The 12,873-nt window shown below is 29.7% G+C and overlaps 1 protein-coding gene across 1 annotated transcript in view; it reads left to right on the top strand.

Annotated features, from left to right (window-relative positions):
- Positions 1-12,873, top strand: part of LOC145294260 (chitinase-like protein 3) — a 123,341-nt gene that overhangs the window by 100,743 nt on the left and 9,725 nt on the right. The gene's annotated exons all lie outside the window — the stretch shown is intronic.

The raw sequence follows: 12,873 nt of genomic DNA, 5'->3' as shown, positions 1-12,873 counted from the left end.
TATAGAGACAATAAGTGCACAGTTTGATGTCAGTGTGGGAACTGTACACACAATTATTTATGAGGAATTGAAGATGCGGAAGATTTGTGCATATGCATCAGTCTACTACTCCATCCTTGTCACAGACTATTTGACCAAGATGTGCGTTATGGAAGTTTTTCATCCTCGTAATAGCCCAGACCCTGCTCCGTTAGATAATTCCCTAAGCCCAAGGAAAAACCTAGAGGCTATCGTTATGCAACAATTGAGGATATGAAAGAGGCTGTGACGAGGGTCATTAGCACACTCACACAAGAGAACTTCCATGGGGCTTTCCAGAAGTTGTTAGAACAGTACAACAAGTGCATTGCAGCCAGAGGAGATTACTTTGAAGAGGACTAGAGTTTTATGTGTGTAATATCAATAAAAGTGCCCATACGAAACTTATTGAAGGCACATCGTATGTTGTTGGTCCTGTGCAGTCCAAAGAAGTACACCATCTGAAACTTTGCATTCTTTTGAGGGAGGGAGATAAATAAATTGCCAATTCATCGTTGTTTGCTATCTTTGTTCGGGCCCTATATCAACTTCAAAGAACACCTAATACAGTTTCATGGTTCAACTCTTTTGTTATTTTACCAGCCAGGGATATACTCTTCGTAACTGTATTAATCACGATTTAGATATGCCAACCTCTCCGATATATCTGGGGGTATAGTTTCTTTTTTTTTTCTGGCTTGTGACCTCACAATAGCACGGAACTTCCTGCTTCTTCCCTTCCACAAACCAACACAGAGATCTGTACAACTGATTTTTATTTTCAATTCAGTTCCTCTTTTTGTGGAGCTATATGTTGAGAAGTCAACCCCGACATTTTCTTTAAAGTTGTCATCGTGGGAAAGCAAGTAAATAGAATATAATAGCTGATATGGATGCTAAAGTTAGTGATAAGGGAGAGAGTGATGTGAAGAGAGAGAGAGAGAGAGAGGGGGGAGGAGTAAGAGATATTATTTCATTTACCCTATAGAAAAGACACAAGCTATTTCGGCAACAGAGGTGGTGTACACTTGCGTTATTTACATTTAGTTTTTTTTTTTTAACTTTTTATACATAAAACTGGAATGACAATTTACAAATGTGAATATTATTTTGATTCTGTTTTGCTGGCATTAGTTCAGTCAGGTATTTACAAGAAGGAACATAACGAAAATGAAAAAAATAAATCTGGAAGAACTCGAGCATGACATGCTAGGGTTTTTAGTCTGCACCCATATTCACTTCATGTCTTCAAGTCCAACATAAACAAATTCTTGATAAACCACCCCCTTAAGTACTCCAGTTTATCAAATCTCCATTACTAACGATTACTACGATATTATCGCATTGATTACTGTACACGCAATAACCCTTATCCTCGAGTGGCCTCCGGGTCTTGATAAGTGGTGACTCCAATGTAAAAAAGAATTACCTAGGAAAATCAGTATATGCGTGCAATTGAACACACTCTGCCTGTGACCACATAAAACTCTTTCGGGAATTATTCCTCTGTCTAATAACGCTCTAAAGAGCTCTCCTATCTTGCTCTGTCTACCTAAAATCAAACGGAACTTCCATAAAACAATGTTTCTTTGTTTAGCAGCCCATGCACCTGAGATGCGAATTTCGATATCTCTCTGTGGAAGCCATGCTGCTGCCCAGATACGCAAACTCGGCGATCTCTTTCAGTGCCGATCCAACCAGAGCCCCGATTTATCCTTTCACATTGAAAGTCACAAACCCTGTCCCATCTGCATTAATGTGGAGACCAATATCATTTGCAGACTTTTGCCCTACATATTACAAACTCGTCATTTTCAAGGCCAATGTCAACAAATATCTTGCGATGTAAATTAATCTTTGTTTTAAATTCTTTCATAAAATTGTTCCATCATCTAATTGAAAACTTAGAAAACATTATCCTTGATTGGTTTTTGGCCTTGGTAAATGATGAACTATTAATATAAAAGAAATACCCGAGTCCGTAATCACATACCCACTAAAAAGCCCATGTGCTCATTCTGAAGTAATAGAGACCAGTGAGAGAGGAGGAGGTACTTGAATGTATAAGTGGTGACTAGGCTATGACAACAGCATATTCTTTTCCTTGTTTTGATTCTCAGCTATATATCCATTGATACCTTATGTTTTTATGTAGAGTGATGTGGTTCTCGGTTGATTGTGTCTAACTGTGTCGGATATGTACTCGAGAGTCAAAATAATGAAAAGAATATGCTGTTGTCATAGTCCTAGTGATGGCAAGACAGAGAAAGGGAGAGAAAAAAATGAGAAAGAATTTGATTGATAAATGTAGCAAAAGTGGGCGTGGCGAGAAGTGGGCGTGTCTTTTTCTTTGCTCGGCATGATCATATTGACACATCGGTTCTCGGCAGATCACCGAATTTAAGAAACGTTGAGCCTGGCTATAACCAGATGGGTGACCATTTGGGAATTCTAAGCGCTGTGTTTGCTCTCCGCTTGTCGCGGTATTGTACTCAGTCGTCCTGAACCTTCACTTGCCACTCGAATTTCACAACGCCGACCAAGGAGAGATGTGGCTGGAGATTGCACAACTTTTGCCACAAAAATTTCACGCGCAAGCACCCTTACAGTGAGTATCCATAGCCAACAAGACTACAGGAAGTTACCATTTCGTTTTGCTATATAAAATGGGTTCTAAAATGTTGTGCATGAGTTCGATAAGGAGAGTGAAACAGTTGAAGAGAGATGTCTGTTCAAAAATGATGATTGAAGATAAGGGAAAAAATAGTGAGAAAGAAAAATCATTTTGTTGATTTTCTCGCTTTGAAATTGACATTAAAAGCCTACTTTTTCTAGTTAAAAATTGTTAAAACGATTTCTTTTAATATATTCAGTCATGGATATGTGAGCGACTTCATTAAGATTAACTAATTTGCACATTTCTTTGAAAAACGGGTATTCATGAAATAATTATTCATTCTTTATGTTTTTTTTATTTACTGATCAGTTTCATTTAACTATTACGCGGAATTCTTTTATGCATAGTTTCTACATTCTGCATAATTGCGTAGAATTCAGGATGGAAACGTTTTAGCATACGGACATGTTTGTTTATATATATATATATAGAGAGAGAGAGAGAGAGAAAATAAAAAGGAACACACCGTATTATGTGTTCACCAACGTTTCGTCTTTATTTCGAGACTTCCTCTGGGTGAATGAGATTAAGAAACCAAAAAATATACCAGTACAAAATATTTGAAAAAGTTTCACGTGCACAGTGTGACGCATTTCTATGTTTAATAGTGCTTGAAATTGCGATAAGCGCAGATTCAAGGAGTCTCCGGCGCGGTTTATTTGAAATAAATTTAACTACTTTTGCTTGTTTAAAATCAAAGGTGTGGTTATGTTGCAATGAATGAGAGAATAATGCACTTAGAGAATTGCTATTTTTTATATCTCTTTTGTGTTCATTGAGCCTTTTTTCCAATTTACGCTGAGTTTCACCAACGTATTTATGATGTTTCGTGGTTTTTAATATATGTCTTATGGTTAGTGATGTGGTTTGTACGATAGGAATTTTTAGTTTGTTTAGTGTGTTATAAATTATTATATTATTGGTGTGTGTAGGTAAAAGAAGATGTCTGTTTATGAGAGAAAGGTCTGGTGTGTATCGCAATTTCAAGCACTATTAAACAACGTGGAGGTTTCTATAACATAGCGCCATTAATAAGTAAACTGTTATTAAAAGAACATTATTTAACTGTGGACACAGGTTAACTTTCTCACACCATTCAAACACCTCCTGTAATAATTAACACATAATCTCAATGAATAAATTACATAAAAAACACTCATTTCATTCCTGTTACAAACTTATATTTAAATTTCAACAGATATATCTTTTTCCCAATAAGAATATAAACTTGCGTTCATAGTTTTAAAATTAAATTAACGACTATATGACGTCACTAAAATTTCCTTCTCTTTAACAGCGCCAGCCCCCCTTCCTTTTTGAATTTCCAACATCAATTTTTCCGTTTCTCTTAAATAGAAATGCGTCACACTGTGCACGTGAAACTTTTTCAAATATTTTGTACTGGTATATTTTTTGGTTTCTTAATCTCATTCACCCAGAGGAAGTCTCGAAATAAAGACGAAACGTTGGTGAACACATAATACGGTGTGTTCCTTTTTTATTTTCTCTATTTTGTCGGAATACTATTTCCATTATTTTCATCATATATATATATATATATATATATATATATATATATATATATATATATGGAAACGTTTTAGCATACGGACATGTTTGTTTATATATATATATATATATATATATGTATATATATATATATATATATATATATATATAAGTGAGCTTGTCTCTATGTGCGAAATGTCTCTAGCAAACTCCTCTATGAATGTTTGACTGCAGACTTGAAACTTGATATATATAAAGTATTTGGATCTCGATAACACTGTCGACTTGGTTTTTAGCCGGATAAAATGGGTGTTTAGGGCTTAAAATCGAAAACAAAACATTCGACCTTGGCATAAGTAAGTAAACTTCTGAGCATGTGTTTATAAAGATTTTTAGCTTTAAGAAGGTAAATGTTTGCCTTTTTTCCATCTGGTGATAGCTCAGATGGTAAATAAGAAAACTGAAGCGATAAATAAGGCTGGACTACTGAACGTTTTAATTTTGATTCCAACTGATGGCACCGGACACTTTTTTTTTTAAATCATTGCTATATCATTCAAACATGGTAGTGTTTAAATGTATGGTTAAGTGGCAGTTTTAGTCATTTAGAATTGCTTTGAAGCATTTTTAGACCAAATTTCAAACAATTATTACAGTTTATAGATCACCTTCTCAGCTATATTGTGAAAAGTTTTTCAATTTTCGTTCAATAAAACAAAAGTTATGATGAATTTACTGGTGTTCAAAATCGTAAAAAATTCGTAAGTGATAAGCGACGTGTTTTATGACTGTTTTCAATAGCAACCAAGCGACTAATGTTACTACTAATTCACCGCTCTCGCGAAAAGAGAAGTAACAAGTGAAACAGAGAGAATGAAAGCAGACGAGTGCCGTACATTGTTATTACATATGTGTATATTATGTTTATGGGGACAAAAAATAAGACTGAAATTAAACAAAGAACAAGTGAATTTACTGGAAGCTTGGCAAATCGTGGTTTATAATAGAAAAATGCGAGCATGAAAAGTAATATGGTTAAACTTAAACATGAAAAAGAAAAGGAAAAAATATTCTAGTAAAAATATAAATTTATAACTTAAAATATTGCAGCATTAACAATTGATTATATAATGTTAAATTGAATTTTTAAAAAAAATCTTAATGCTGCAATATTTTAAGTTATAAATTTATTATAATTTTACTAGAATATCTTGTCCTTTTCTTTTCCAGTTTAAACAACTAGTCCTGTACTTTTCCATGTTTAAGCTTAACCATATTACGTTTTATGCTCGTATTTTTCTATTGTAATATATATAATCGATAGAAAAATTGTTCTATAATAATAAATTCGAGATCTGCATTAATTAAACTATCATATTTAAGTATATTTTGCGACCGAGCAACGCCGAGCAGCCTGCAAATATCTATCTATCTATCTATCTATTTTGTATCTATCTATATATCTACTATTATATAAAAGGAACAGTGTGTGTGCATGTGTGTGATAGAGAGTTCGTTTCCTGTAGATTCCGAAACGAATATGAAATTTCACACAAATGTACTATATGTATCTGGCAGTGTTCTTAGGTTTTCTACTTGAATGTCTTGTATAAGCAACAATTCTCGATAATCTAAAATTCTGATGAAAGTTTGAAACAGGCGATTTGTGGCCAAAGTTAACATCTTATACAGCCTAACATCATAAGTATAACATCATAAGTATAACATCATAAATATAACATCATAAATATAACATCATAAGTATACATCATGAGTATAACATCATAAGTATAACATCATAAGTATAACATCATAAGTATAAAATCATAAGCCTAACATCATAAGTATAACATCGTAAGTATAACATCATAAGTAAAACATCATAAGTATAACATCATAAGTATAACATCACAAGTATAACATCATAAATATAACATCATAAATATAACATCATAAGTATAACATCATAAGTATAACATCATAAATATAACATCATAAATATAACATCATAAATAAAACATCATAAGTATAACATCATAAATATAACATCATAAATATAACATCATAAGTATAACATCATAAATATAACTTCATAAGTATAACATCATAAATAGAACATCATAAATATAACATCATAAGTATAACATCATAAGTATAACATCATAAGTATAACATCATACATATAACATCATAAATATAACATCATAAGTATAACATCATAAATATAACATCATAAATATAACATCATAAATATAACATCATAAATTTTGCATCATAAGTATAACATCATAAGTATAACATCATAAATATAACATCATAAATATAAAATCATAAGTATAACATCATAAGTATAACATCATAAGTATAACATCATAAATATAACATCATAAATATAACATCATAAGTATAACATCATAAGTATAACATCATAAATATAACATCATAAATATAACATCATAAATATAACATCATAAATTTTACATCATAAGTATAACATCATAAGTATAACATCATAAATATAACATCATAAGTATAATATAATAAGTATAACTTCATAAGTATAACATCATAAGTATAACATCATAAGTATAACATCATAAATATAACATCATAAGTATAACATCATAAGTATAACATCATAAATATAACATCATAAGTATAACATCATAAATATAACATCATAAGTATAACATCATAAGTATAACATCATAAGTATAACATCATACATATAACATCATAAATATAACATCATAAGTATAACATCATAAATATAACATCATAAATATAACATCATAAATATAACATCATAAATTTTGCATCATAAGTATAACATCATAAGTATAACATCATAAATATAACATCATAAATATAAAATCATAAGTATAACATCATAAGTATAACATCATAAGTATAACATCATAAATATAACTTCATAAGTATAACATCATAAATAGAACATCATAAATATAACATCATAAGTATAACATCATAAGTATAACATCATAAGTATAACATCATACATATAACATCATAAATATAACATCATAAGTATAACATCATAAATATAACATCATAAATATAACATCATAAATATAACATCATAAATTTTGCATCATAAGTATAACATCATAAGTATAACATCATAAATATAACATCATAAATATAAAATCATAAGTATAACATCATAAGTATAACATCATAAGTATAACATCATAAATATAACATCATAAGTATAACATCATAAGTATAACATCATAAATATAACATCATAAATATAACATCATAAATATAACATCATAAATTTTACATCATAAGTATGACATCATAAGTATAACATCATAAATATAACATCATAAGTATAATATAATAAGTATAACTTCATAAGTATAACATCATAAGTATAACATCATAAGTATAACATCATAAATATAACATCATAAGTATAACATCATAAGTATAACATCATAAATATAACATCATAAGTATAACATCATAAATATAACATCATAAGTATAACATCATAAGTATAACATCATAAGTATAACATCATACATATAACATCATAAATATAACATCATAAGTATAACATCATGAATATAACATCATAAATATAACATCATAAATATAACATCATAAATTTTGCATCATAAGTATAACATCATAAGTATAACATCATAAGTATAACATCATAAATATAACATCATAAATATAACATCATAAGTATAACATCATAAGTATAACATCATAAATATAACATCATAAATATAACATCACAAATATAACATCATAAATTTTACATCATAAGTATAACATCATAAGTATAACATCATAAATATAACATCATAAGTATAATATAATAAGTATAACTTCATAAGTATAACATCATAAGTATAACATCATAAGTATAACATCATAAATATAACATCATAAGTATAACATCATAAGTATAACATCATAAATATAACATCATAAGTATAACATCATAAATATAACATCATAAGTATAACATCATAAGTATAACATCATACATATAACATCATAAGTATAACATCATAAATATAACATCATAAGTATAACATCATAAATATGACATCATAAGTATAACATCATAAGTATAACATCATAAATATAACATCATAAATATTACATCATAAGTATAACATCATAAGTATAACATCATAAATATAACATCATAAGTAAAACATCATAAGTATAACATCACAAGTATAACATCATAAATATAACATCATAAATATATCATCATAAGTATAACATCATAAGTATAACATCATATATATAACATCATAAGTATAACATCATAAGTATAACATCATAAGTATAACATCTTAAGTATAACATCATATATATAACATCATAAGTATAACATCATAAATATAACATCATAAATATAACATCATAAGTATAACATCATAAGTATAACATCATAAATATAACATAATAAATATAACATCATAAGTATAACATCATAAGTATAACATCATATGTATAACATCATAAATATAACATCATAAATATAACATCATAAATATAACATCATAAGTATAACATCATAAATACAACATCATGAGTATAACATCATAAATATAACATCATAAATATAACATCATAAATATAACATCATAAGTATAACATCATAAGTATAACATCGTAAATATAACATCATAAGTATAACATCATAAGTATAACATCATAAGCCTAACATCATAAATATAACATCATAAGTATAACATCATAAGTATAACATCATAAATATAACATCATAAGTATAACATCATAAATATAACATCATAAATATAACATCATAAGTATAGTATCATAAGTATAACATCATAAATATAACATCATAAGTATAACATCATAAGTATAACATCATAAGTATAACATCATAAATATTACATCATAAGTATAACATCATAAGTATAACATCATAAGTATAACCCATCCGTTTGCTGATGAGGGGTTACTTGATTACCGTGGGAACGTTTATAGCGCCACTTGTGTGAACAAACGATATTCAACCGTTAAGCATCAATTATAACACGATCGTTTGCCGGGGGCGGGGGGGGGTTAGAGTAATTTGATTCGTCGTACTAACGGGATCAGCCCCACCGGTGTGAACAAACGGTATACAAAAACGTTAGGACATACCTCAATCTGTTGGTGTGGACTTCTTATCCAGTTCAGATCATGGTTTCCTGGGTCGTTCTGGCTATGATGTCTGTTTGGTGGTGACAAATGACATGCAACCCAGATTTGTAGAAAAAAAAACTTAACTACTGTATTTTACAATATTATACATAAAAAAAGGTTACTAAAATTTTTAAAAAAATTGCTTTTCTATCCGAGCCTAGACTACCGTTAGCTAATTGTTTGCGCGGTAGGAAGTGGGACACCCTTTCCTAATAGAGATGTCAAAATATGCGTGGTTAGTGCATGCTAATCAGTCGAGAAAGACATCGAATTCTGTAGAATGGGATTATAGGTAAGTAATTTCCTAATCCTCATGCGACAGGCCCCATCACTCACCAAATATATTTGTTTTACTACACTGAAAGTGACACCTAACAAATAGTTCCGCACACGTGCATTTGAGAAGGGCTTTTGTTGTTTTTTTTTTTTACACAGAAGCGAAAGGCTTGGCATCTAAAATCAAACGTCAGTCTTTTAATACAACAGGGGCGCGTTCGAAATGAATGTTCCTGTTTAATAAACAAGTGAACCATGATACTTTGCTTTTTCACTTTAACTTTCAAGCCATTATCACCGCACAAGCAGAAAGGCCTGGAATTTAAAAAAAAAATCAACAGTAAGTTCTTTGATATGACTAGGGCGCGTTCGAAATAAATGATTCTATTTAGAGCACAATTGAAGCATGATACTTGACTTAATTTTAAACTTTAACGCAATTCATTATATATAAAAAATATTTTATAAAATCAACAGTAGATTCTCTACAGTGTAATGTAGACTACAATGTAGTGTGGACTGTAGTCACTGCGGGAAGACATGAAACTTCCTCCTGGTGCACCGATACGTCCCCAGTTAGAGCAGGCAATCAATCGATTTGACTGAAAAATGTACGCTTTACCGATTTCGATGATAATAAAATTATGGAATCGTGAAATATTCATTAATCATCATTTAATCCCCGGGCAACGTCGAGTCTCCCTGCTAGTATATATATATATATATATATATATATATATATATATATATATATATATATATATATATATATATACATTGCCCGGTCGTAAAATACGCTTAAATATGATAATTTGATTAATGCATCTTTCGTATATCTTGTTATATTATATTGAACCCAATGAACAGTAATGATTTAAAAAGTAAAAATAAAGACTTATGCACCATCACAGAGAATCGAAACCAAAACGCTTAGCTTATTTACTTTTTCCTTTACGTGAGCTATGAAGACATGTTTGCTGCAAGGCTAAAAATTAAAACATGAACATATAGCTATTACGTTACGCATGCATATTCGTAATGCCGTCGGTCGACCTTCACCTGGCAATTTTTTTCACAACAAAACCCTAATATAACATTTCGCATGAGTTCGAATATCCTAAATATTAAGTTTCATGTCTGTAGACCAAAAACTGAAATGGGAGTTTTGTAGGTAATTTTTTTAAACAAAATATATATACGCATACATAAGTATATTATATGGAAAAATGCGCGCATGAAAAGTAATATTCTTAAGATTTTATTAAACCTGGAAAAGTAAAGAACAAGATAGTCTAGCAAAGTAAAAAATAAGAATTTTTTAGACTAAAAAAATTGCAGCTAAAAATAAAATTTGAATATTGATAAATATTTTATTTATTATTTGCATATGTTGTTGTTTATTGTTGAGTTAGAAAGTGTGTCAGTCGCTGGATTGAACTTATTTCCCCCCTATTATTTGCATATATTTATGTTGTGAAAATTGTTTGAATAAAATTAATTCATTAGTTAGTTAGTTAGTAGATGGAATTAATAATTTTATAATTCACATAAAAATTAATAATTTTATTATATCATAATTAGGATCATTTAATTCTTTCTACCTCAACAATAAACAACAACATATGCAAATAATAAATAACATATTTATCAATATTCAAATTTTATTTTTAGCTGCAATATTTTAAGTCTAAAAAATTCTTATTTTTTACTTTGCTAGACTATCTTGTTCTTTACTTTTCCAGGTTTAATAAAATCTTAAGAATATTACTTTTCATGCGCGCATTTTTCCATATAATCCATGATTTTTCCAGGCATTGCTATTGCATTAATATATAAATTTATAATATTTATTAAGGATTGTCAAAAAAAAATAAGCTCTCAAACACCCATTTATGCAATATTTATCATTCACTCACAGTAATTCCGAGCCAGGGTCTCTACCGAGATTGCGGTTCATGAATTCGTGATCTGTATAGAGCGTAAACTAACAAAAAAGAAGATGGCATTCGGTGTCTTTTTAGATATCGTTGGAGCTTTTGACAACATACCCTTCAGTAGTATGTTCAAGTAACTACGAAAACTTAATGTGCCACCAGTACTCATCCGATGGATTGAGTATATGGTGAGGCACAGAACAGTTCAAGTAGAACTACTGAGGGCAACTGTTAAAAGGGAAGTAGTTAAATGAAACCCCCAAAGTGGGATTTTATCACCTTTACTATGGAACTGTATGCTGAATCCTCTTTTAAAGGAGTTTAAAAATAGGAATATTTATGCCCAGGCTGCTGCTGATGACATCGCAGTGCTGGTCGCGGGTTCAAAAGCATCATTGGTCAGACGCATTGCCAAAATGGGACTACATTTTTCATCAAATGTGATAACGAAAATTTTGAGTTCATTCAAAGAATATGTATATCATAGAATTCACTAATATTTTTAATCGATAAATTCACCATTTTTTGCTATAAAATCATAAGTAGAGTTAAAAATAATTAGTTATTAAAAAAAAGTTCGTTTTTTTAATTATATAAAAAAAACGATACACGGGATTGAACCTAAAATCTTTCCACCCCCCCCCCCCGTACTCTAACCGTTACGCTAACATGTCATATTGGGAAAATCGCAGTAAAAATATTTATATACAAAAAAGTTATGCAAAATAAAAAAAGCGTTAGTCACTTATGTACTTACTCTCCTGTTTCTGAACCCACATATTTTGTTGTAACTTTTTTTCTACTGAACCAATTTTCGAATTTTTTTTTTTCAAAATGTAGCTAATGACATGTTCTATCCAACTATATAACCTGTTTGAAATTTGGTTGCGAACGGAATTAGTGGTGGGGGTTTGAATGTGTCTCGATTCATTCAATTTCGGACTTAAGCATATATTCAACCACTACCGTGGTTGAATGATATATAGAAAGATGTTTGTGTTTACTATAAACTTTTTACGCAAATATAACGCAGGTATAAATCATGTAGAATATCTGCATGAATATAATTACACGTAATAGTTAACTAAAGATGATCATCCCATGAGGAAACCGAAAAAACTAATAGGGAATTAATTAAAATGAATGTTTAAAGGAATATGCAGATTAGCTAGATGAATGCAATTCCACGAGCCATATATAACAAAGTTGTATTTTCTTCTATGATATAAATCTCATCTGTCTGTTTAA

Source organism: Euprymna scolopes, chromosome 15, assembly GCF_053919585.1.
Source record: "Euprymna scolopes isolate OS-2025 chromosome 15, ASM5391958v1, whole genome shotgun sequence".
Taxonomy (NCBI): Eukaryota; Metazoa; Mollusca; class Cephalopoda; order Sepiida; family Sepiolidae; genus Euprymna; species Euprymna scolopes.
This window is presented reverse-complemented; position numbering and strand designations above follow the sequence as displayed.